The 27,991-nt window shown below is 41.7% G+C and overlaps 1 protein-coding gene across 1 annotated transcript in view; it reads left to right on the top strand.

The window, feature by feature from the left end:
• The window catches only part of PHF3 (PHD finger protein 3), a 425,013-nt gene that overhangs the window by 106,197 nt on the left and 290,825 nt on the right, over positions 1–27,991 (top strand). The gene's annotated exons all lie outside the window — the stretch shown is intronic.

Below are 27,991 nucleotides of genomic sequence, written 5' to 3'. Positions count from 1 at the left end.
CCCAAAATATTTACATACACAACAATTCCCCCTTTTGTTTTTAGTAAACAAACAATATTGTCTACAATTATTAAAAGAAAAATTAGTCACTAATAAAAGAGCGGCTGTTTGCATAAGCGCATCACAGGAAAATGTAAAGAAAAACTTCTAACCTAAGCACAGGGTGTCTAAAACCAGAAACATGTATCAAGGAATCAACTACAAGCTCTTGACAAGATAAATCTAAGACGTACATAGATCTTTCGAAGAGACACCAGAAAGGTTGTGTAGCAGGCAAGGAGAAGCACCTTTTCTTTATTTGTTGTTGTTGTTGGTGGTGGTGGTGGTCGTTTTTGGGTCACACCTGGCAGTGCTCAGGAGTTACTCCTGACTCCACGTTCAGAAATCGCTCCTGGCAGATACTGGCATTTGAACCAATGACCTTCTGCATGAAAGGCCAACGCCTCGCCTCCATGCTATCTCTCCAGCTCCATTTTCATTCAAGTTCAGGTAGACCAGAAAGCCCATCTTTGAGGGCATTGAACTAGGCCTTTATTTCGGAAGAAGTGGCACATACACCCTCTGCACAGTGGGGAGCCACTGCAATGATGATCAATAGGTATCTGAACTTAGTCCAAGTTCTTAATCCGGTCTGAAGTCCATAAGATGTCTGAAATTGATGTCGACTATTTATAGATGGGAGCTTAAGTCACAAACCAAAACAAAATGTTTAAGGCAGAGACCCTCCCTGTGTAAATAAACAACTTGAGGGCCCATCCAAAATGGATGGAACCTTCTATAAACCTAGTATTTTGTCTATGATGCGCCCATGCAAAAAACCCTGAGAACAGACAAAAATATCATTTGGGAAATTATGGACAATAATATCTAACTCACAAACCTAAAGTCAAGAAAGCAAAACCTTAATGTAATACAACATCGATTCCTAATATTAAAAACTAAAATAGAAAAACATTAATTACGATAGTCAAAAGAAGTGTAGTACCAAACATAACTTCAAAAGATTACAGTTATAGGAAAAACAACAGATGTAATTTCTACAGAGTTCAATACCAATCTGTAAATATGAGGGGTCTGGAACTCCAAAAAGACCGGCAGAAGACACTTGATGGGTCTGGAAAAGCGGGTTGAAGCCTTGTACAGGAGATAACATCAAGCTGAATAAAGAAGGAAGGCCAGTACAGTCATCCATGTGTTGGGGCATCCCCAAGCGTTACATCATTACATCATAAGTTGGTTGGGCTTCTGTATTTCCTTTGGGATCGGTGCAATCTTGGGGTAGCCATTGTAGAAACGGTCAACAATAGCATTGTGTATGTGGATGGAAAACCAGAAATTCAGATAGCACAGTTTAACTGGGATCCAGAGACCGTGGGTCTTGTCCATGGATCTTTTCTCTGGGGTTACATTGTGACACAAATTCCAGGTGGCTTCATTTCCAACAAGTTTGCAGCATATATGGTGTAAAACTCCAACAGTCACGGATTTCTTCTGCCAGCCGAGATCAGGAAGCTTGTAGTTGTGGGTGAAGGAGATGGGTTGCACATGTGAAATCCTGAAAATTAAAATGTTAAGGACTAGGAAGAGAGAAGGAAGGATAAGGAAGACTAATTTGGGGAAGATAAAATTAGGAAAAAGGAAACTATATACAAAATATGTAGAACAGACAGACACTAAACAAGACATACACACACAGACTTCACAAAAAATATGGCCATAACAATCACTCATACTAAAAAATATTTGTTGGAAAGGATCCAAAATAGAGCAAAAGAAAAGAGAATTCAGCTGAATCAACTAAAAGCTTCTTAAAATGTAATAGCCGGCAATTGTTTAGATAAATCATTTCAAATTCACAAAAAAAAAATTTTTTTATGGTTTTGCCTAGCAGATCTGAAAGAGAATTTCATTCGTAATACAAACATGGACAACTCTACTATACGTGTATATCAGTATATATACAAAGTTATTGTATAACAGTAACTTTATGATAATTAATCATAGGCAAGAAGCACTGTGAAGAAAGTCCACCTAAAATTATCACTCTGTATCTAGCGATCTCAGTATCGGCACAATTACAGGGGTGGGACTTATGATGAAGTCAGTCTTAGTGGTTGTAGAAGTTCTGTTCCTTCAGTATCATTTTAGTCCATCTTCTGTGGTTGGTGGTCTTGGTCTTGGCACTAAACCTGGGATGGCACCTAGGATAATGCCTTTCCTTGTGTTTCCAGAAGCCCCATTCCGTTACAATGGTCTCTGCCAGACCTTTGGAACTGGGATCATGGTTGTTGTGCAGGTCGTAGCTCAAACTCTAGGTTAGGGCTTTTTTATTGGTCCCAAGATATATACAGTCTGGTCATGGTTCTAGCAGCCAGTCCTCTGCAAATCACATTCTTGGTTTTTGGACCTACCAGCGGGTGACAAGTCTTCTGATTTTGTCTTATCGGTGGATGGAAGGGCAGGATAACCTGCTCTTAAGTCAAGTTGTTCCCCTTTTCCTCGTTGTCAGGATATCGTATTAGAGCTGGCACTCGTTGGTGTTCCAGCAGTAATAAGGTTGTCCTGGATGGGGTTTGTTACTTGCAGCTGTTGTGAAGGACTGTGCCATTTCTGTGACTGGGCTCCAGGGTTCAAGGTTTGATGGATGGGATCTAATCTCCTGAAGTCTAAGTTGATCCCACATGACATATTTTCAAGGTAGAAGTTATCCCTGTATTGTAAACAACTATGAGTTTCTATCTCTAGTAGATAAGAGCTCTTTTTTATGTGAGAGATTTCCCCTTTTTTTTAGTGTGCCTTTGCAGGGAGAAATGGTGCTACGTTATATTGTTGGTGCATTTGGGGGTGGACAGAGAGGAAAACAAAAACAGGTCACATACCCAAAAAAGATTTAAAAAAAAAAACAAAACAAAACAAAACCAAAAAAAAAAAAAAAAAAAAAAGATAGGATTAAAAATGTATGTGCTCACATATGTATATGTGGACCAGAAAATTAACAGAGTATTTAAAGGACCAAAGAGGTGCAAAAGACTACCTTACATTTGGGGAAAGGAAGGTAAAGAGGAGGTGTAATACAGGTCTTATGTTTATGTTGGGAGTACAGGTTTTCCCGTTGTCTTTTGGGTTTTTCTTGTAGTGTGTGGGTTCCCAGGCACCTTTCCATCACACCCCCTGACCTTCTTCAGATTGGTGAAAGATTTGTGGCAGGGAGGTCTTGGTAAGAGTTCTTGCATTGGGGCTACTTTTGGGCCTAAGTCCCAGGTTTCAAGTAGCAGTCCACCTTAGGGAAAGATGGTGGGGGGGGGGGGCGCGCAGCATGGGTCCACAGGGGAGTTAGCTGCTTTTTCTTGCAGGAAACGAAGTGTGGGTTTGACTGGGTGTCTCTTCGTTTGGGTACTGGGTACTGGTTCATTGAGGTAGGAGGTCAATCTTGATGCCTAATAAATTTAGGACTGAGGGTGAAGAGTGTTAATACAGTGGGAAATATGGATGGGAATGAGGGATGAGGGGGTAGTTGGATTTCCAAATGGGGGAAAGGGGAAGGTATATGGTAGGGGTAGGAAGGGAGAAAAGAGAAAATACATTAGAAAGGAAGAAAAAAGAGGAAAGAAAGAAAGTAGAGAGAAGAGTAGAGAAGAAATGATAAAAAAGAAAGTAGTGAGAAGAGAGGAGAGAATAGCAAGGAGTGTTAGTTTGCTTGAGCGTGTTCGGTGAGTATAGTCTTTAGTTTAAGTCTGTATGTCACGGTTACTGCTTCGGTGATCTGATTGGCCACGTGCTTCGATTCCTAAAAGAAGGTATAACCTTGAAATAAAGTGTATGTTAAAGAGTTTTCTCGGGACCATCTCGTAGTACCAGCTAGGTATGGTATCTCATGTGGTATCCCGAGCTGCCATCTTGGTTTGTCCACCCTTTGTATCGAAGGATGCCTGTGGGCAGAAAAGCTGAGAGGTTATTTTAAATATAGTAATATAAGGCATTAAAACATGAAGTTATGGGATGATTCCATTGGAGTCAGCGATTTCCCATGGTATTCTTTACCTGTGATCCTGATTGCGATCTCCAAGGGATTATTGTGGGCCTTTGTCGTAGAAGGCTGATTACATACCTGTTCTCTCTATGCTGTTGTTTCTGGTGTTGCGGCTTTCTTTGTGGTATAATGCAGTCAAGGGTTTGCGTTGTTCCTTTTTTCATGTATTTTGGGCGCTGCACTCGAGTATATGTTGGCTATTACAGTGTTTAGAGTTTCTACCCTGTTAAACCCTATTATTTGATTGTTGAGTGTTAGATGTGTATAAGGTGTATGTTCTAGGTGCTTCAGAATAGTGCTATTATTCTGTGTTTATCTTTGGTCTTCTGACTTACTTCGTTTAACATAACATGTTCTAGATCCATCCATGTTGCTACAAAGTCTGTGATTGTATCATTTCTGACTGCCATGTAATATTCCATTGTGTATAGATACCACATCTTAATGATCCATTCATCTGTTGTTGGACATCGGGGTTGGTTCCAAGACTTGGTTATTATACTGAGTGCTGCTATAAATAGTGGGGTGCACACGTATTTTGGAATGAATGTCCTTCCAAGTTGGGGGTATATACCTAGGAGAGCAATTGCTGGGTCAAATGGCAACTCAATTCTGAGTTCTTTGAGCACTCTCCAGACTGTTCTCCATAGGTGTTGGACTAGGGGGCATTCCCACCAGCAGTGGATGAGAGTTCCCTTCATACCACATCCCCGCCAACAGAGATTGTCCCCGTTATTTTTGATGTGATCCATCATTACTGGTGTAAGGTGGTATCTCATTGTTGTCTTGATTTGGATCTCTCTGATGATGAATGAAGGTGAGCATGTTTTCATGTGTTTGTTGGCCATCCTTGTATCTTCCTCAGAGAAGTGTCTATTCATTTCCTCTCCCCATTTTTTATGGCTTTATTTTGTTTTGGGGGTCTCAGCTTTCTGAGTGCTTTATATATTCTAGATATCAGTCTTTTGTCTGATATGTCGAGTGAAAAGATTTTTTCCCATTCTGTTAACTGTCTTCTTGCATTAAGTAAGGTTTCTTTCGCCATGCAGAAGCTTTTTAGTTTGATGTAGTCCCATTTGTTTATGTTTGATGCTAAAGTTCTTGCCATTGGTGCTCCATTCTCAAAGACCTTTGTGATATATAGGTCTTCGAGTGTTCTGCCTATTTTGTTCTCGATAAACTTTATAGATTCGGGTCTGATTTCAAGGTCTTTGATCCATTTTGAGTTGAGTTTTGTATAAGGAGTGAGGTATGGGTCAATTTTCACTTTCGTACATGTGGTTTTCCAGTTGTACCAACACCATTTGTTGAAGAGGCTTTCTTTGTTCCATTTCAAGTTCCTGCCTCTTTTATCAAATATTAGTTGGCTGTATATCTGGGGGTTTATGTCTGGGAATTCTGTCCTGACCCACTGGTCTGAGGTTCTGTGTCTGTTCCAGTACCATGCTGTTTTGATTATTATGGCTTTATAGTATAGTTTCAAGTTAGGTAAGGAGATGCCTCCCAGCTTCTTGTGTTTTAGTATTTGTTTGGCTATCGTGGGTCTTTTGTGGTTCCAGATGAATTTTGTGATTGATTGTTCAATTTCTTTAAAGAAGGGTGTTTGAATTTGGATAGGGATTGCATTAAATCTATATAGTAGTTTGGGTAGGATAGTCATTTTGACTATGTTAATTCTACCTATCCATGAGCATGGGATATTCTTCCATTTCTTTAGATCCTCTTCAATTTCTTTCTGAAGTGTTTTGAAGTTTCCCTGGTATAGGTCCTTCACTTCTCTTGTAAGGTTGATTCCTAGGTATCTGATATTTTTTGATACTATTTTGAATGGAATTGTATTTTTAATCTCTATCTCCTCGACTTCGTTGTTTGTATATAGAAACGCTACTGTCTTTTGTGTATTGACTTTGTATCCATCTACTTTGCTATATTGGTTGATTATTTCTAGGAGTTTTATTGTGGACTCTTTAGGGTTTTCGATGTATATCATCGTATCATCTGCAAAGAGAGATAGTTTGTGTTCCTCTTTCCCGATTTGGATTCCTTTCATTCCCTTCTCTTGTCGGATTGCTATTGCTAGGACTTCTAAGGTTATATTAAATAAGAGCGGAGAGAGTGGACAGCCTTGCCTAGTTCCTGATTTTAGTGAGAATGCTTCTAGATTCTCGCCATTAAGAATAATGTTGGCTGTCGGTTTTTCATAGATAGCTGTAACTATCTTGAGGAAGGATCCTTCTAACCCTATTTTGCTGAGTGTCTTTAACATGAAAGGGTGTTGGATTTTGTCAAACGCCTTCTCTACATCGATTGATATGATCATGTGGTTTTTGTCTTTCTTGTTGTTGATGTGATGTATAATGTTGATTGATTTGCATATGTTGAACCAACCTTGCATTCCTGGTATGAATCCCACTTGGTCATGATGTATGATCTTTTTGATGAAGTGCTGGATTCGGTTTGCTAAGATTTTGTTGAGTATCTTTGCATCTATGTTCATTAGTGAGATTTGTCTGTAGTTTTGTGTTTTTTTTTTTTTGGTGGTGTCTTTGCCATCTTTGGGAATGAGTGTGATATTGGCCTCATAAAAGGAATTGGGGAGGATTCCAGTTTTCTCTATGGTTTGGAAGAGCCTATGGAAAAGTGGTAGTAGGTCTTCTCGAAATGTTTGGTAGAATTCACCTGTAAATCCATCTGGGCCTGAAGTTTTGTTCTTAGGGAGTTTCTTAATTACATCTTCAATTTCCTCTGAGGTGATTGGTCTATTTAGGCTTTCTATTTTTTTCTTTTCCAGTCTTGGAAGATGGCATTTTTCTAAGAATCTGTCGGTTTCTGCTGGGTTCTCAGCCTAGTTGAGTATAGTTGTTCATAGTATGATCTCATGATATGTTGTATTTCTTGGGGTTCTGTTGTAATCTCTCCCCTTTCATTTGTGATCCTACTGATTTTGGTGTTTTCCCTCATTTTTTTGGTGATTTTTGCCAGTGGTTTGTCTATCTTGTTTATTTTTTCGAAAAACCAACTCCTGGTCTCATTGATTTTTTTGTATTGCTTTCTTAGTTTCTATGTTGTTTATTTCTGCTCTGGTTTTTATTATTTCTTGCCTTCTGGACGTGGTTGGGTTTCTCTGCTGCTGCTGTTCCAATTCTTTGAGGTGATCGTTTAAACTGTTGATTTTATTGTTTTCTTGTTTCTTGACATAGGCCTGTATTGCTATGAGTTTCCCCCTGATTACTGCTTTTGCTGTGTCCCACAAATTTTGACAAGTTGTCTCCTCATTATCATTGTCTCAAGGAATCTTTTTATTTCTTCCTTGAGTTGTTCTTTGATCCAGCTGTTGTTGAGCAGCATGTTGTTTAATCTCCAGGTATTAGTTTTTCTCCATTGTTTCTTCTTGACGTCAATTTTGACCTCTATTGCATAGTGATCTGATAGGGTACTTCTAATGATCCTTACATTTGTGGTCTTATATAGGTTGGCTTTGTGTCCTAAGACATGATCGATTCTGGAGAAGGATCCATGTGGGCTTGAGAAGAATGTGTATTCTGCTTTCTGGGGATGGAGGGCTCTATATAAGTCTATTAGCCCTAGATCTTTTAATTTTTCATTTAGGTCTCTTATTGCTTTGCTATTTTTCTGTTTGATGGATCTGTCCAGTGGTGATAGTGGAGTATTGAGGTCCCCTACTATTATCACATTTCCCTTCATGTGTTTCTCCAGGTTTGCGAGCAGTTGCCTCACATATTTTGCTGGGTCTATATTAGGTGCATAGATATTGACCAGAGTTAGTACTTCTTGATCTAATGTTCCCCTGATCAGTAGGTAGTGACCCTCTTTGTCTTTGATTACTTTCTTGAGATTGAATGCAATTTGGTCTGATATAAGAATGGCTGTCCCTGCTCTTTTTTGTTTTCCATTGGCCTGTATAATTACTTTCCATCCCTTTATTCTAAACCGGTGCTTATCCTGTAGTTGTAGGTGTGTTTCTTGGAGACAGCAGAAGTCTGGTTTATTTTTCCTAACCCAGTTCTCTACTATGTGTCTTTTTATTGGAGAGTTTAGTCTGTTAACATTTAGGGAAATTATTGATAGAGAGGACTGTTGTGCAGTTGTATTGTGTGGGGTGGTTGTTGTTACAATCGGGGGTTTGGATTGTGTAATTTGTCTCTGAGTAGGTCGTTTAAGATCGGCTTAGTTTGCACAAATAGTTCAAGTTCGTTCATGTTTGAGAATGTTTCTAGTCTGCTCTCCCATATGAATGATAGTTTTACTGGGTATTGGATCCTGGGTTGGAAATTTCTTTCATTCTGTCGTTTAAATATGACATTCCACTGTCTTCTTGCTTGGATTATTTCAAATGGGAGATCTGGTTTGATTCTTATGTCCTTTCCTTTGTACTTGAGGTTTTTTTCTCCCTTATTGCTTTAAGGAGTTCCTCTTTCTCTTTGTTTTTTGCCATTTGGATTATTATATGTCTTGGTGTTGGTTTATTCGGATCTATTTTATTAGGGATTCTCTTGGCTTCCTGGATTTGCCCTGAATTTATTTTCCAGAGGGTGGGAAAGTTCTCTGTTATTATCTCCCTGACTACCTGTTCTTCCCCTTTCCCTATTTCCTCCCCTTCTGTTATACCCACAATTCTTAGGTTGTTTCTTTTGTCCTTGTTCATTAGATATTAGATTTTTCCTTCCAGTGCTTTTCCTTTTATTTCTTTGTTGGTTTCTTGATCATTTTTTGTTTGCAGTTTTCCTTCGAGTTCTTCAATGTGCTTCTCTAACTCTGTGTTTCTGCTCGTAAGGCTTGTTATTTTGTCTTATAATTCCTTCAGTTCTTTTTGTATGGACTCTCTCATGTTCTTTGACATTTCTTCTTTAATTTGCCTGATTTGTTCATCCAAGGATTTCTTATATTCAGTAGCTAGGGTTTCTTTGATTTCTTTTATTAATTCTTGCATTTCCTTCCTCATGGCCGCTTTTAGGTCTTCTTCCCCTGGATCTGTGCATTTTGGTGGGCTTGGAAACTTGCTAGGGTTTGTCATGGTGTCTCCCGATATTAGGGATCTCCTTGATTTACGCATATTTCTTTGTATTTAATAGTGTGCTTTGGAGTGCTGTGGCTTCTAATTTCAGCCTGCTTTGGTCCCCTGTGGTGTGAAGATGGGTCCCTTTCCTGAGGGTGGTTCTAGGGGGGGCTGTTGGGTGAGCTTGTTGGACTTAGCTCTTTCTTCTCCCCTTTGCTACTTAGCTGTCAGCCTTGCCTGGCCTTTAGGATTCTTTTCTGCTCCTTGTTTCAGTCAGCGGTGCAGTTCCGCTCCTGGCCACAATGGTTGCTGGCACTGTTGAGCCTAGCTCTCTGTCCTCCCTCCTCTTTCTGGGAGTTTATGGAGCTCCGCCCCCTCCAAGCCTCTGCCAGGCCGTTCTCCGCTGGGTTCAGGCTCCCTGGCTCTGGGCGGGACGCTCACCCGGCCCCTTCTCCACTGGGTTCAGGCTCCCTGGCTCTGGGCGGGACGCTCACCCGGCCCCTTCTCCGCTGGGTTCGGGCTCCCTGGCTCTGGGCGGGACGCTCACCCGGCCCCTTCTCCGCTGGGTTCGGGCTCCCTGGCTCTGGGCGGGACGCTCACCCGGCCCCTTCTCCGCTGGGTTCGGGCTCCCTGGCTCTGGGCGGGACGCTCACCCGGCCCCTTCTCCGCTGGGTTCGGGCTCCCTGGCTCTGGGTGGGACGCTCACCCGGCCCCTTCTCTGCTGGGTTTGGGCTCCCTGGCTCTGGGCTGGATGCTCACCCGGCCCCTTCTCCGCTGGGTTCAGGCTCCCTGGCTCTGGGCGGGGGTCCACGTGGGCGCGGGGCACTCACCCGGCCCCTTCTCCGCTGGGTTCGGGCTCCCTGGCTCTGGGCAGGACGCTCACCCGACCCCTTCTCTGCTGGGTTCGGGCTCCCTGGCTCTGGGCGGGACGCTCACCCGGCCCCTTCTCCGCTGGGTTCGGGCTCCCTGGCTCTGGACGGAACGCTCACCCGGCCCCTTCTTCGCTGGGTTTGGGCTCCCTGGCTCTGGGCGGGACGCTCACCCGGCCCCTTCTCCGCTGGGTTCGGGCTCCCTGGCTCTGGGTGGAACGCTCACCCGGCCCCTTCTCCGCTGGGTTTGGGCTCCCTGGCTCTGGGTGGGACGCTCACTTGGCCCTTTCTCCGCTGGGTTCGGGCTCCCTGGCTCTGGGCGGGGGTCCACGTGGGCGCGGGGCACTCACCCGGCCCCTTCTCTGCTGGGTTCGGGCTCCCTGGCTCTGGGCAGGACGCTCACCCGGCCCCTTCTCTGCTGGGTTCGGGCTCCCTGGCTCTGGACGGGACGCTCACCCGGCCCCTTCTTCGCTGGGTTTGGGCTCCCTGGCTCTGGACGGGACGCTCACCCGGCCCCTTCTCCGCTGGGTTCGGGCTCCCTGGCTCTGGGTGGAACGCTCACCCGGCCCCTTCTCCGCTGGGTTTGGGCTCCCTGGCTCTGGGTGGGACGCTCACTTGGCCCTTTCTCCGCTGGGTTCGGGCTCCCTGGCTCTGGGCGGGGGTCCACGTGGGCGCGGGGCACTCACCCGGCCCCTTCTCTGCTGGGTTCGGGCTCCCTGGCTCTGGGCAGGACGCTCACCCGGCCCCTTCTCTGCTGGGTTCGGGCTCCCTGGCTCTGGACGGGACGCTCACCCGGCCCCTTCTTCGCTGGGTTTGGGCTCCCTGGCTCTGGGCGGGACGCTCACCCGGCCCCTTCTCCGCTGGGTTCGGGCTCCCTGGCTCTGGGTGGAACGCTCACCCGGCCCCTTCTCCGCTGGGTTTGGGCTCCCTGGCTCTGGGTGGGACGCTCACTTGGCCCTTTCTCCGCTGGGTTCGGGCTCCCTGGCTCTGGGCGGGGGTCCACGTGGGCGCGGGGCACTCACCCGGCCCCTTCTCTGCTGGGTTCGGGCTCCCTGGCTCTGGGCAGGACGCTCACCCGGCCCCTTCTCTGCTGGGTTCGGGCTCCCTGGCTCTGGGCGGGACGCTCACCCGGCCCCTTCTCCGCTGGGTTCGGGCTCCCTGGCTCTGGACGGACGCTCACCCGGCCCCTTCTCCGCTGGGTTCAGGCTCCCTGGCTCTGGGTGGAACGCTCACTCGGCCCTTTCTCCGCTGGGTTCGGGCTCCCTGGCTCTGGGCGGGGGTCCACGTGGGCACAGGGCACTCACCCGGCCCCTTCTTCGCTGGGTTCGGGCTCCCTGGCTCTGGGTGGGACGCTCACCCGGCCCCTTCTCCGCTGGGTTCAGGCTCCCTGGCTCTGGGCAGGGGTCCACCTGGGCGCGGGGCACTCACCTGGCCCCTTCTCCACTGGGTTCGGGCTCCCTCGAAGTCTTCCATATTTTTATAAAAGGAAGAAGGAGGAGGAGGAGGAGGAAGAAGAAAAGAACAAAAAAGAAGAGAAGAAGAAAAGAAGAAAGAGAAAAAGAAAGAAGAATAAAGAAGAAGAAGGAAGAAGGAAGAAGGAAGGAAGAAGAAAAGAAGAAAGAAGAAGAAGCAGAAGAAGAAGAAGAAGAAGAAGAAGAAGAAGAAGAAGAAGAAGAAGAAGAAGAAGAAGAAGAAGAAGAAGAAGAAGAAGAAGAAGAAGAAGAAGGAGAAGGAGAAGAAGGAGAAGAAAGAGAAGAAGAAGAAGAAGAAGAAGAGGAGGAGGAGGAGGAGGAAGAAGAAGAAGAAGAAGAAGAAGAAGAAGAAGAAGAAGAAGAAGAAGAAGAAGGAGGAGGAGGAGGAGGAGGAGCAGGAGGAGGAGGAGGAGGAGGAGGAGGAAGAAGAAGAAGAAGAAGAAGAAGAAGAAGAAGAAGAAGAAGAAGAAGAAGAAGAAGAAGAAGAAGAAGAAGAAGAAGAAGAAAAGTATTCCTCTGGGCCAGAGCTGTGGTGCAAGTGGTAAGGTATCTGCCTTGCCCAGGCTAGCCTAGGACAGACCGTGGTTTGATTCCCCAGCGTCCCATATGGTCCCCCAAATCTGGAGAGATTTCTGAGTGCATAGTCACGAGTAACTCCTCAGGATCACCAGGTGCCTCCCCCCCCCAAAAAAAAAGAATGTATTCTTCTGAATATTCTTCTGATTTCTCTCTTCTGTTCTGCTCACTGAAGTAAAGCTAGAATGGTATGTTTATTGAGGAGGTCTCTACTGGCCCCTGGCAAAGTATATACACTGTTGTTGTCCACCAAAGTCTACCCTAAATTTATTTATCAACATTAAGAAAAAAAGATAAGATAAAAAAGATTTAAAAAATAAGATAAAAAAGATAAGATACAGGAACTCTACTATCAACTCAGCCTCTGACATTATATAATTTAACATGTATCACCCTAGATATCTCTACTCCTTTAATTTTCACTTGTTTTGCCATTGGTACTTCTCTTCATCTGGAATTTAGTCTAAATTGAAGGAGCATAAAGCAAAAGGTGAGGAACTAGACAGATAGTAGAGCAAGTAATACATTTGCCCTTCTCTCACCTGATCCAGGTTTGAACCTTAGCATCCCATATGACCACTGAACACTGAGTGTGGAGCCTAAAACTAACCTCTGAAAATCACTAGGTATGGCCCAAAGCAAAAAAAAATGCAAACATAAAGTAAGAGGTGATTCATTCCCCAAAAAAAGGGTTGGCCATTATCAAACCAAACCTATTCACAACTTTGAGAGCTTTGTCTTCCCACTAGGCAATATTCTCTACAAGAAGTTCTTTGTTGGAAGCCGGAGAGATAGCATGGAGGTAAGGCGTTTGCCTTGCATGCAGAAGGATAGTGGTTCTAATCTCGGCATCCCATATGGTCACCAGAGCCTGCCAGGAGTGATTTCTGAGTATAGAGCCAGGAATAACTCCTAAGCACTGCCAGGTATGAAGCCCCCAATAAAGAAGTTCTTTGTTATTATATATTTATAAGCATAAGTTGAATTTAATCTTCATGATCACTCCAGAATAAGTGGCACTAACAAGTTTACAGATGAAAAAAGGCATCAAGATGCTAAATGAATCATCCCACCTCATAGTGTTGATAAGTGACAATGTAGGATACAACCTGTTTTCCAAACTCCAATAGAAATGTAATGTCTTTCAAAGCTCTAAAACAGAAAAGGCTGGCTTTTCACTTTCTAGTGGTTTCTATTCTCTTTGCTGTTTTCTACATATATTCTACAGTCTTAATGCCTGAAAACCAGAATCTAGAAGACTTTTATCAAAGCATAGCCCAGATGACAGGATTCTAAATCAAACACAATTTTTGCTTCCATTTCAATTCTTTTTTTGTTGTTTGTTGTTTTTTGGGGGGTCACACCAGGTGATGCTCAGGGGTTACTCCTGGCTATGCGCTCAGAAATTGCTCCTGGCCTGGGGGACCATATGGGACACCGGGGATCAAACCATGGTTCGTTCTAGGCTAGAGTATGCAAGACAGATGCCTTACACCCTTGTGCCATCACTCCTATCCCACCATTTCAATTCTTAAGTGGAAATATTTTTTGTATATGGTCAAAGAGGTTTTATTGTTTCTCTCCATATAGAAGTAGAAAATACAAATACTGATGCAAACTCTCTACATATTATTGTATATCCTTAAGACTCAGTTTCTCCTTCCATATAATTGCAAATGGAAAAGTTGAAGTGGACCTTATAGTTATTAATTGGCTTCCCCACTCACTTCACATCTATAAACTTCAAAATTTTATACACAAACATACATGCACACACACACTCACATGCTCATACATGCACACACACTCACATACACATGTATGCACACATTTGGGAAGCCATATGTGGTGCTGCGGATAGGACCCTGGTCTGTCACATACAAGACAAGTGCCCTATCAGCCATAGTATCTACTACCCCTCACCCCTTTTCCTAAAAGCTAAAAGCTATAAGAATTTTTTGATTCTCTCAGGCAGCTCATGAACTCTCCCTCCCCTGTAAACTGATCACCTTCTGCAAACCTCTCTTTATCGCCATACCATATTCGTATGATAATTGCAAAGGTCCAAGGCTGTCAGGTCTGCAGGGCTACACACTGCAGAGGTCCAAGGCTCCCAGGGCCCAGTGCTGCCAACCTCACAGGAGCCTGTGGGGGCCCAGTTGCCTACTAATGTGGCCTTGTGATCACCCAGGGGTTCCAGCATGTAGCCACTGCCTGCCCGGGACTAAGAGAGAAGAGAGAAAGAGAAACCAAGTACAGTATACAGTTTTTATTCTTCCTAAAATCTGAATTCTGCCTCCACCTGGGGTTTCTGAGAGAAAGGGAGAGATAAATTAAAATTCACTGGGTGGGGGTACAGAGATATCTCTGGTACAAGACAAAAAAGAAAATGGATTAGACACAAAGTAGGCAGCATCTCTCCAATGCTTTATCTCTGGCACCCCACAGACCAGCAGGAGCTACTCTGGTCACTATCCTGGGCCCTCCTGCAAAGGTTCAAGTTTTTCTTTTATACCTGGCATGAAAAGGGAGTGTGTCCAAGCGATGTGTCCAGATTCATTTGTCATTACAGTGGGGGATATCCAAGGAGCATGTCCAAGTCTTACTGCCATACATAAACACTACATCTATAGATCTTGATTGTCCAGTAAACTGTGAGTTACTTGAGAACAAGGATTTTATATTTCTTGGGTTGTGCCTTAGACCTCAAATAATAAAAACTCTGGAAAAATATTATGACTAGAATGGCTATTTACATGTAATTTCCTTCTTAAATTTTGGTTTGTGATGCTAACTCTCATTTCCTAAGGAGAATACTTCTAACAGTTCACCTAAGTTTCTGACAACAAAAAATATTTCTAGCATTCTCTAAGCAAGTCATTGCTCTTTCCAAGTGGTAAAGAGTGTTCAGGGTGGTATAGAGGTCCATTCTGGAGCAAGTAAATGCCAAGGAAGCTATAGAGCCTACCCCAGTAGAAGGTCAATTCCTGATCTTGAGGCAGAAACTATGTGAATTCTAAAGACTGGGTCCAAGGTTCAGGAGTAAATGGCTGATGTCCAAGTGACTGAAGCTTAAGTCAAGTTCACTATGAGTGGCAAGCTCCCAAGCAACAATAAATGTTTTTCAGTTCCAATCCCTAGTAAATAGGAACTTCTATTCATACTTAAGATTTTCTCATTTTTATTGTGCCTATGCCACAGGGTACTGCCACAGGGTACTATTTGTGTATATGGGGATAGTAATAACAAACTAAACAGTCTCTATAACCTGATTCTATAAGAAACACAGAAACCAAAAAGGGGTGTGGAAAACTACATCTACATAATGAAGAACACAATAAAGAATTATACATTTCAAAGAAATACACCTAATGAAATAGATAAAGAAAATATACATATTCCCTACTAGTCTTTTGAAATAGACTGAGAAGAATAAAATTCAGAGCACAGCTTCAACTATCAATATGGTCTTGGGAAGTTTAAAAATGATTTTCAGAGTCTCATACTCCAGGATATATCCTAAAGTCAAGGATCTCTCAAAGCTGAGTCTGGTTGTGATCACAAATCCACTGCAGAGAGGGATAGGAAATATGGGGTGGGAAGACTATTCTGGTTCCTGAGAATTAATAAACAGAGAATAAAAAGGGTTAAATGGAAAATGATAACAAATTAGGGATGAAAGAATAAAAGGAAACAATAAAATAGATTTTTAAAGTGGTAATCAGGGGAATGGGAAGAGGAATGACTACATACTACAAAGAGAAGGACTGTATACAACATAGAGAGAGAGTATGTACAATGCAGGCAGATATTAGGCACATGTAGAGGTGGCCACCATACACAGACTCACACACCCACACATAGACAATGAAGACAGATTGCAGCTGTAGGTTGCAATTGTAAAAAAAATCCTAGTGGAAAGGGTCATAGTGCTTCAAAAATAAAAGGCCAGCAGGTCAGATAGAATAGTTTTCTAATTTCTAAGAAGATCAGAATTGGTGAGAGTAAACTTGGCTAAAAACCTTCATAGGTGAGATTGTCTATACAACATTCTCTAAACAATCATATTTTCCAAGACTAGAATACCAAATAACATGGTAATGAGTACTGTAAAAGAAATCTAGATCATGCAGTATCACCTAACAGGTTTTCAGCATCCGAGTCCTTTCCTGAAGGCACATTTAGAACAAAGGCATTATATAATAGTAAACTAGCTTGAATAAAAGATAAATTGCAAAATTATACTCAATTATTGAGCACTGTAACAAAAGCATATGTAATACAGATGCCTTTTCTAAAGATATATGTGGACAGGAACATTAGATCATACTAGCAGGCATAAACAAATATAAAATAGTTTATCTTTTTTGTCAAAGTGTCTTCCATTTCTTCTCCACATTCTCTGATGGGGTTAGATGATTTTTTTCTTGTAAAGTTCTGTCAGTGCCTTGTATATTTTGGATATTAGCCCCTTTTCTGATGGGTATTCAGTAAATAGTTTCTCCCACTCAGTGGGTAGCTTTTGTATTCTGGGCACTATTTCCTTTGAGGTGCAGAAGCTTCTCAGCTTAATAAATTCACATCTGTTTATTTCTGCTTTTACTTGTTTGGAGAGTGCTGTTTCCTTTTTAAAAATGCCTTTAGTCTCAATGTCATGGAGCGTTTCACCTATATGTTGTTCTACATACTTTATGGTTTCAGGTCTGATATCTAGGTCCTTAATCCATTTGGATTTTAGCTTTGTACATGGTGTTAGCTGGAGGTCTAGGTTTTTACAAGTGGCTAACCAGTTGTGCCAACACCACTTATTGAAGAGGCCTTCCCTGTTCCATTTAGGATTTCTTGCTCCTTTATCAAAAATTAGGTGATGGACTCTGAGGACTTCAAGGGAAACTTCTCCTGCCTATGCCTGTCTGCTTGTGTTTCTGAATCCTTGAAGGTCTCATCAGAGGCCTAGGGGGTGGACCTCCAAAAAACTGAATTTTGAAGCTGCCAGTGAGTAAATGCTGGCTGTGGGGGTTGCTGTCCAATAAGCTGAACTCTCTGACATGCAGAGGCTCTGGCCTGCCATGCCTTTGTTTACTCTGAGAACTTCAAGAGAAACTTCTCCTGCCTGTGCCTGTTTGCATGTGTTTCTGAATCCCTGAAGGTCTCCTCAGAGGCCTACAGAGCGCACCCCCAAAAAACGGTCAACTAGAGGCAGCAGAAAAAGCGGCTTCACTTAGCTTCATGGCTGTGCACTCTTTCTAACCAATGAATCCCACCACAACACGTAGGAAAAACCACACTTCAAGAGTGACAATGGGGAAACCTCGAAGGCAAACACCATGCACAGAAAATGAAGATGAAAGCTCAGATGACCTAATAAATTCCAACCACCTGATTAACCTCTTGGATAAGGAACTTAAAATAGCAAAATGGAAGATGTTTGAAGAACTCAAAGAAAGGATAGATCGATCTGAACAGAACACAAAGACAGAAATTAGAAAACTCCAAACTGAAATAACAGATCTAAAAAAAATGGTAGCTCAACTGAAAACCTCAATGAATGGCCTCGCTGGCAGGGTATCAGCAGCTTAGGAGAGAATCAGAGTACTCTAAAATGTGATGCAGAAAAACTTAACACAACAGATTAAATTGGAAAAAGAACCTTAAGATAAACGAACAGGCAATGGAAAAAGTACTCAAGGAATGTGAACAGATGAAAATAGAAGTCTTTGATAAACTCAACAGAAACAACATAAGAATCATTGGAGTCCCAGAGACCCAGGTAGAAGATCTCCAGGAAGAATCAACTGTCAAAGACATCATCAAAGAGATACTCCCAGAGTTAAAGACTACATGCAATTAAATCCTGCATGCCCGAAGAGTACCAGCTAAAAGAGACCCAAAGAAAAACACCCCAAGACACATCCTCGTTACAATGACAAATCCCACAGATAGAGATAGAATACTGAAAGCAGCAAGATCAAAAAGGAAAATTACATTCAACGGAGCATCCCTAAGACTTACAGCAGACATGTCACAACAAACTCTCAAGGCCAGAAGACAGTGGTGGGATATTGTGACAAGACTGAAATGAAATAATGCCTCACCGAGAATACTGCACCCAGCCTGACTCATGTTAAGGTTTGAAAGAAGAACACATAGCTTCATGGATAAACAACAGCTCAGAAACTTCACAGATGATAAACCAGCCTTAAAGGAAAAACTGACGGGTCTACTCTAAGAGACCAACAAACTCAGCAAACTTATCTACAAAGATGACATTAAATACTATGACAATCATCTCCCTCAATGTCAATGGACTAAATTCACCAATTAAAAGACACAGAGTGGCTAGGGAACCTTGAGCTCCTGGAACAGGCCAGAGTGAGTGCAGGAGGTCGCTGACAAGGGCAGGTGGAAAGCAGCCATTCTAGGGGACTTTGACCTCCTGGAACAGACTAGAGTGAGTACAGGAGGTCACCGACTGGAGCAAGTGGAAAGCAGCCATTCAAGAGAACCTGGCACTCCCAGAACAGGCCAGAGTGAGTGCAGGAGGTCGCTGACTAGAGTGGGTGGAAAGCGGCCATTCTAGGGAACCTTGACCTCCTGGAACAGACCAGAGTGAGTACAGGAGGTCACCAACTGGAGCGAGTGGAAAGCGGCCATTCAAAGGAACTTTGAGCTCCCGGAACAGGCCAGAGTGAATGCAGGAGGTTGCCGACTAGGGCGGGTGGAGAGCGGCCATTCTAGGGAACCTTGAGCTCCGGGAACAGGCCAGAGTGGGTGCAGGAGGTCGCCAACTGGAGCGAGTGGAAAGCAGCCATTCAAGGGAACCTGGCACACCCAGAACAGGCCAGAGAGAATGCAGGAGGTTGCCGACTAGGGCGGGCGGAGAGCAGCCATTCTAGGGAACTTTGAGTTCCAGGGACAGGCCAGAGTGGGTGCAGGAGGTTGCTGACTAGGGTGGGTGGAAAGCGGTCATTCTAGGGAATCTTGAACTCCCGGAACAGGCCAGAGTGCATGCAGGAGGTCACCGACTAGGGCGGGTGAAAAGCAGCCATTCAAGGGAACAGGGACAGGCCAGAGAGTGAACCTGCACTGTCTGGCTTGAAGGGAGTGGTGATTGTTCAGGTTGGACTGAGGATGAGGGAAGGTCCAAAACATACATACATAACCCAACATACTCATGTAGAGCCACACCCGAGAAGAGACCCAGCCCCACACCACAGGTGGCAAAAGCAGACTGAAATCTGAAGGCACTACACTCCAAGCCAAGCCAATAAATGCAAAGAAAGATGGGTAAACCAAGGAAAATATTAACAAAAGGGGAGATGGAGAGAAATCAGAAAAAGTTCCCAAGTCCACCAAAATGTGCAGACACAAGAGAGGAAGACCTAAAAGCAGCCATGAGAATAGAATTCCAAGCCATGCTATAAGAAATGAAAGCACACTGGCCAGAGACTACAATAAATCAATAGATGAACAAATGAACCAATTTAAACAAGAATTCCTACAAAATATGAAAAATTTCATAAACAGAATTAAATGAAATATGTAAAACCATAGAAAGCCAGAAGAGCAGAATTGCACAGCTCAAGAATCACATAGAACAACTCAAAGATAAACTGCAATCAAAAAACAACAAAGAAGCCAACAAAGCAATAGAAGGAAAAGCACTGGAAGTAAAAATCCAGTATTTAATGAACAAAGACAAAAGAAACAATCTAAGAATTGTAGGTATACCAGAAGGGAGGAAACAGGGAAAGGGGAAGAACAATTAGTCAGGGAGATAATAGTGGAAAATTTTCTCACCCTCTGGAAAGACACATCTGAGCAAATCCAAGAGGTTAAAAAAGTCCCCAACAAAATAGACCCTAAAAAACCAACTCCAAGACACATAATTCAAATGGTAAGAAATAAAGAGAAAGGCGACCTACTTAAAGCAATAAGGGAGAAAAAAACCCTCACATACAAAGGAAGAAACATTAGAATCAAACCAGATCTCCCATATAAGATACTTCAAGCAAGAAGACAGTGGAATGACATTTAAACAACTGAATGAAAGAAATTTTCAACCTAGAGTCCACTATCCAGCGAAACTCTCATTCATATGGGAGGGAAGACTAAAATCATTCTCAAACAAAAATGAACTTGCACTATTTGCGCAAACAAAACCGACCCTAAATGACCTACTCAGAGATGAATTATACAATCCAAACCCCCGATTGTAACAACCACCCTAAACAACACAACTGCACAACAGCCCTCTCTGTCAATAATCTCATTAAATATTAATGGCTAAACTCTCCCATAAAAAGACACATAATAGAGAACTGGATTAGAAAACATAAACCAGATTTTTTTTTCTGCCTACAAGAAATACAGCTACAAGTACAAGATAGGCACACGCTTAGAACAAAAGGATGGAAATCAATTATCCAGGCCAATGGAAATAAAAAAAAAGCAGGGATGGCCATTCTTATATCAGAACAAATTGCATTCAATCTCAAAAAATGATCAGAGACAAAGAGGGTCACTACTTACTGATCAGGGGAACACTAGACCAAGAAGTGCTAATGCTGGTTAACATCTACAAACCTAATGCAGAGCCAGCAAAATATGTATGGCAACTGCTTGCAAAACTGGAGAAACACATGAAGGGAAATGGGATAGTAGTGGGAGACCTTACTACTCCCCTATCACCACTGGACAGATCCACCAGACAGAAAACTAACAAAAAAAATAAGAACCCTAAATGAAAAATTAGAAGAACTAGGGCTCATAGACTTATACAGGGCTCTCCACCCCCAGAAAGCAGAATACACAATCTTCTAAAGTCCACATGGAACCTTCTCCAGAATAGACCATGCCTTAGGATACAAATCTAACCTGCATAAAATCACAAAGGTAAGGATCATTAGAAGCACCCTGTCAAATCACTGTGCAAAAGAAGTCAAAATTGACTGTAAAAAGAAACAATGGAGAAAATCCAACACCTGGAGATTAAACAACATGCTGCTCAAAAACAGCTGTATCAAAGAGATACTCAAGGAAGAAATAAAAAAATTCCTTGAGACAAACGACAACAAAGAAACAACTTGTCAAAACTTGTGGAACACAGCAAAAGTATTAATCAGGGGGAAACTCATAGCAGTACAATCCAATGTCAGGAAAGAGAAAAACAACAAAATTAGCAGCTTAAAGGACCATCTTAAGGAGCTGGAACAACAGCAACAAAGAAACCCAAACACAACCAGAAGACACGAAATAATAAAAACCAGAGCAGAAATAAACAACATAGAAACTAAGAAAACAATACAGAAAATCAATGAGACCAGGAGTTGGTTTTTTGAAAGAATAAACAAGATAGACAAACCACTGGCAAGACTCACCAAAAAAAGAGGGAAAACACCCAAATAAGCAGGATCACAAATGAAAGGGGAGAGATTACAACAGAACCCCAAGAAATCCAACACATCATGAGGACATATTATGAACAACTATACACAGTTAGGCTAGAGAACCCAGAAAAAAGTGATAAATTCTTGGAAAATACCAGCTTCCAAGACTAGAAAAGGAGGACTTAGAAAGCCTAAACAGGCCAATCACGTCGGAGGAAATTGAAACAGTAATTAAGAAACTCCCCAAGAACAAAAGTACAGGCCCAGATGGTTTTACAGGTGAACTCTATCAAACATTCCAAGAAGAATTACGTCCATTGATCCACAAGCTCTTCCAAACTATTGAAAAGATAGGAATCCTCCTCAATTCCTTTTATGAGGCCAATATCACTCTTATTCCCAAAGAGGGCAAGAAACCAAGAAAGAAAACTACAGACCAATCTCACTAATGAACATTGACGCAAAAATACTCAACAAAACATTAGCGAACTGAATCCAGCACTAAATCAAAAAGATTATACACCATGACCAAGTGGGTTTCATCCCAGGGATGCAAGGCTGGTTCAACATATGCAAAACAATTAACATCATACACCACATCAATAATAAAAAAGACAAAAAACACATGATCATATCAATCGATGCAGAGAATGCATTTGACAAAATTCAACACCCATTCATGTTGAAAACACTAAGCAAAATAGGTCTGGAAGAAACCTTTCTCAAGATAGTTACAGCTATCTATGAAAAACCCACAGCCAACATTATCCTTAATGGTAAAAAACTGAAAGCATTCCCACTAAGGTCAGGAACTAAGCAAGGATGTCCATTCTCTCCACTCTTATTCAACATAGTCTTAGAAGTCCTAGCAATAGCAATCATACAAGAGAAGGGAATAAAAGGAATTCAAATAGGGAAAGAGGAATTAAAACTATCTCTTTTTGCAGATGACATGATGATGTACATGGAAAACCCTAAAGAGTCCACAGTAAAACTCGTAGAAAGAATAAACCAATACAGCAAAGTGGCTGGTTACAAAGTCAATACACAAAACACAGTATCATTTCTCTATACAAATAACAAACTAGGAGAAAGATTAAGAATACAACCCATTTAAAAATAGTATCTAAAAACATCAAGAAACTAGGAATCAACCTTACCAGGGACATGATGGACTTATACCTGGCAAACTTCAAAACACTTCAGAAAGAAATTGAAGAGGATCTAAGGAAATGGAAGAACATCCCATGCTCATGGGTAGGTAGAATCAAAATAGTCAAAATGAACATCCTACACAAAATCCTATATAGATTTAACACAATCCCCATCCAAATTCAGACATCATTCTTTAAAGACAGAACAATCAATCGTAAAATTTATCTGGAACCACAAAAAACCCAGGATAGCCAAACACATACTAAAAACAGGAAGCTGGGTGGCATCTCCTTACCTAACCTGAAGCTATACTATAAAGCCATAGTGATCAAAACAGCATGCTACTAGCACAAGGACAGAGCCTCAGACCAGTGGGTTAGAACAGAATTTCCAGACATAAGCCCCCAGATATACAGTCAACTGATATTTGACAAAAGAGCCAAGAACTTGAAATGGGACAAAGAAAGTCTTTTCAACAAATGGTGTTGGTACAACTGGAAAATCACATGCAAGAAATTCAAAATTGACCCATACCTCACTCCTTATACAAAAATCAACTCAAAATGGATCAAAGATCTCGAAATTAGACCTGAATCTATAAAGTTTATAGAGAAGAAAATAGGTAGAACACTCGAAGACCTACATATCAAAAAGGTCTTCGAGGGTGGAGCACCAATGGCAAGAACTTTAGCATCAAACATAAACAAATGGGACTACATCAAACTAAAAAGCTTCTGCATGGTGAAAGAAACCTTGCTTAACACAAAAAGACATTTAACAGAATGGGAAAAAATATTTTCACTCGACATATCAGATAAAGGGCTGATATCTAGAACAAAGCACTCAGAAAGCTGAGCCCCCCAAAACCGAATAAAGCCATAAAAATGGGGAGATGAATGAATAGACACTTCTCTGAGGAAGACAGAAGGATAGCCAACAAACACATGAAAACATGCTCACCTTCACTCATCATCAGGGAGATCCAAATCAAGACAGCAGTGAGGATGGCTCACATAAAAAATAATAAGAACAATCTATGTTGGCGGGGATGCAGCATGAAAGGAACTCTCATCCACTGGTGGTGGGAATGCCCCCTAGTCCAACACCTATGGAGAACAGTCTGGAGAGTGCTCAAAGAACTCAGAATTGAGCTACCATTTGACCCAGCAATTGCTCTCCTAGGTATCTACCCCCAAGTTGGAAGGACATTCATTCCAAAGTATGTGTGCACCCCACTATTTATCGCAGCACTCAGTATAATAGCCACGTCTTGGAACCAACCTCGATGTCCAACAACAGATGAATGGATCATTAAGATGTGGTATCTATACACAATGGAATATTACATAGCAGTCAGAAATGATACAATCACAGACTTTGCAGCAACGTGGATGGACCTACAACATATTATGTTAAATGAAGTAAGCCAGAAGATGAAAGATAAACACAGAATTATAGCACTATTCTGGAACATACACTTTATATACAACTAATACTTAACAATCAAATAACAGGGTTTAACAGGGTAGAAAACCCAAACACTGTAACAGTCAACATATACCGGAGAGCAGTGCCCAAAAGACATAAAAGAGGAACAACACAAACCCTTGACTACAACTATACCCCCCCCCCACACACACACACAAAAAACCAGCAACAGCAGAAACAGCAGCATAAAAAGACCAGGTAAGTAATCAGCCTTCTACTACAAAGGCCCATAATAAGCCTTTAGGGATCATATACAGGATTACAGGCAAAGGATACCATGGGAAACCACTGACTCCAATGGAAGCATGCCAAAAAAATATGTTTTAATGCCTTAATCTTTCTATACTTAAAATAACCTCTCAGCTTTTCTGTCCACAGATGTTCTTGGATACAAAGTGTGGATAAATTAAGATTGCATCTCGGAGCTCAATCACACGAGATACCATACCCAGCTTGCACTATGAGTATGTCCCGATAAAACTCTTTAACATTCTCTTTATCCCTAGGTAATACCTTCACTTAGGACTTGAAGCGCGTGACCACCCAAACAACTGAAGCAGCAACTGTGACCTATAGACTTATACTACAAGCCCTACTCATCGAACACACTCAAAGAAACTAGCATTTACTCGTTCTTTTCTCTACTCTTCTCACTACTGTTTTTTTCTGTTTTTCTTTATTTTTCTTTTTCTCTCCTTTTCTTTATAATTTATTTTCTCTTTTCTTTCTTTCCCCTTTCATATACTTGCCCCTTTCGCCCCTTTGAAAATTTGACTATACCTTCACCCCACAATCCCATCCAGATTCCCCACATTAAATTGTAAAAAAGCAATTAAACTAACAGTGATTTTCCCCCTGATGACTCATTGCGTGGTCCTCCTTACCAACCCTTCCTAACTTGGACTGTTACTTGAAACCGGACTTAGCTCTACAAGTGTCCACCAATACATGAACTCTTCCCAAGTTCTCCCTACCCCAAATCTTTTGCCAATCGCAAGAAGGTCAGGCCCATCCTTGGTTTAGTGCAAAGACCAGGACCACCAACCACAGAAGATGGATTAAAATGACACTGAGGTAACAGAACTTCTAGACCCACAAAGAAAGACATAATCATAAGTTCAACTCCTTGACTCATACAGGTACCGAGATCTCTAAATACAGAGGTCTGATGTTATCACCCAGGATAAAGCAGAAGTCTTCCATATACCACAAAAGCACCAAGGGGAGAGTAAATGAACCTGAAAGGAGTCTATAGTTAATCCCATGACAATATACTTCAAGGGTGGAGAAATCCTGTATCTCTTAGGCAAAGGAAATTCCTTTTCAAATGACCCCAATATTTACTGTGCATCTGCAGGAGAGAAAAAAAAGCACAAAACAATTTTTTATTATTATTTACTTATCTATTTTTTTGTTGACTGCATTGTTGTGGTTGGGCTATTGAAGTGGATGTCTACATTTATATTTATTTATTTATTTTCTTCTTTTCTTATGTGCTCTGCCACATTTTTTAATCTCAATATCATGGCTTTTATATGGTGCTTACCCATTTGTTTTATTTTCTTTGTTGTTGTTTTTTTTTTTTTTTTTTTGGAATGCTCAATGGATATTTTATTTGACAGTTCTTTATTTACTGTTGTGGTGTTTCACCTTCTTTTTTCCCTTTGTCTCTCAAACCAAGGATGAAAGCCTCTAGAAGGACTCCACCCATTTTTGGAGTATCTGATTCTTTTTTCCTTTTTTTCTCCAGGTTATTACTTTTCTCTTCTTCAAACAAAACAGCATAACTTGAACTATCTAGTCCCGCCTCCCAATTGGGGCAGGGAAATAAGGAAGGTACCAAGACCAAATAGGTGTGAGACCACTAAGTAATAAGCTAGGCACAAAGGAGACCACTTATTCTAGCAGCCCCGGGGGAAAGAGGTTATGGGAAGAAGGACGGGAACAGAGGTGGAGGGAGGACAATTTGGTGATGGGAATTCCCCTGATGTTATGTTAATATGTACCTAAAATAATATTGTCAATGATATTTAAGCCACTATGATTAAAATAAAAATTATATTTAATTATTAAAAAAAGACACAGAGTGGCAAAATGGGTCAAAAAGATGAATCCAACCTTCTGCTGACTACAAGAAACACACCTGAATAGTCAGAGCAAACATAGGCTCAAAATCAAAGGTTGGAGGAAAATCATCCAAGCAAACAACACCCTCAAAAAAATCTGGGGTGGCCATATTAATATCTGATGACACCAACTTTATACTCAGAAAAGTTGTAAGGGACAAAGATGGACACTATGTACTAATCAAGGGATATGTGCAACAGGAAGAAATCAGATTATTAAACATATATGCACCCAATGAGAGACCAGCAAATTATCTAATACAAGTACTGACAAGTCTGAAAAAAGACATGAATAATAACACAATAATTGTGGGAGACCTCAACATTGCCCTATCAACACTTCATAGGTCAACCAGACTAAAACTCAACAAAAACATACTAGCCCTGAAAAGAGTAATGGAAGAAAGATGACTAATAGATATATATAGGACAATTCATCCCAAAAAACCTGGGTACACATTCTTCTCCAATGTACATGGGTCATTCTCCAGGATAGACTACATGCTGACACATAAAACATACCTCCATAAGATCAAGAGGATAAAAATCTTGCAGAATATCTTTGCTGACCACAAGGCTCTGAAATTATATGTGAACTTCAAAGGCACACAGAAGAAAAACTTTAACAATTGGAAATTAGACACCCTGCTACTGAACAACCAGTGGGTCTGAAATGAAATCAAAAAAGAAATCAAAACTTTCCTGGAAACAAATCATAATGAAGACACAAACTGCCAGTATCTATGGAACACAGCAAAAGTGGTCCTGAGAGGAAAATATATACCTCTAAAAGCACACATCAGGAAGGAAGAAGGGGCATACCTGAATAACTTTTTTTTTTTTGGTTTTTGATTTTTGGGTCACACCTGGCGGTGCTCAGGGGTTACTCCTGGCTGTCTGCTCAGAAATAGCTCCTGGCAGGCACAGGGGACCATGTGGGACACCGGGATTTGAACCAATCACTTTTGGTCCTGGATCTGCTGCTTGCAAGGCAAACGCCACTGTGCTATCTCTCCGGGCCATACCTGAATAACTTAATGACGCAGTTCAAAAAATTAGAAAATGACCAACAAAAGAAACCAAAAATATGAAGACAGAAGGAAATAACAAAGCTGAAAGCAGAACTCAATGAAGTGGAAAACCAAAAAACAATCCGAAAGATCAACGAAAGCAGAAGCTGGTTCTTTGAAAGAATAAACAAGATTGATAGACCATTGGCAAATCCCACAAAGAAAGAGAGAGAGAGAAACATGATAACCCATATTAGAAATAAAAATGTTGCCTGCTGTCCTACCAGCGACCCTAACATACCAGAAAAAAAGAGGGATGGATAGACTGTTATGCCTGGAACCCAGAGGCTGTCTTATGCCAATAAACTTCTGGGGTGAGGACTTTGTGTAAGCAGGTCAAGGATTTTTTTTTCCATTTTCTCCATTTTTCTGGACGTATGCAAACATTGGCAATCCTTTAAGGAAAAATATACAACTTACTGAACATAAAAACAAATTACTGTAGTAGAATGCCTGTGTTGAATACAGGCAGGAGATGGGAAGGGGGGATGGGGTAATGTTGCACTGGTGAAGGGGGGTGTTTTGGTTATGACTGTAACCCAAATATTATCACATTACTTAAATAAAAGATATATTTAATGAAAAAAAGAAATGAAAATGGGGAGATCACGACAGATATTGCAGAGATCCAAAGGGTAATAAGAGACTACTTTGAGAAACTATGCTACTAAACATGAGAACCTAGAAAAATGGAAAAATTCTTGGACACTTATAACCTTCCACATTTAGTCAAGGAAGATGTAGCATATCTAAACACCCCTTCACTACTGAGGAAATTAAAACTTTAATCAAACTTCTG

Source organism: Suncus etruscus, chromosome 7 (assembly GCF_024139225.1).
Source record: "Suncus etruscus isolate mSunEtr1 chromosome 7, mSunEtr1.pri.cur, whole genome shotgun sequence".
Lineage (NCBI taxonomy): Eukaryota > Metazoa > Chordata > Mammalia > Eulipotyphla > Soricidae > Suncus > Suncus etruscus.
This window is presented reverse-complemented; position numbering and strand designations above follow the sequence as displayed.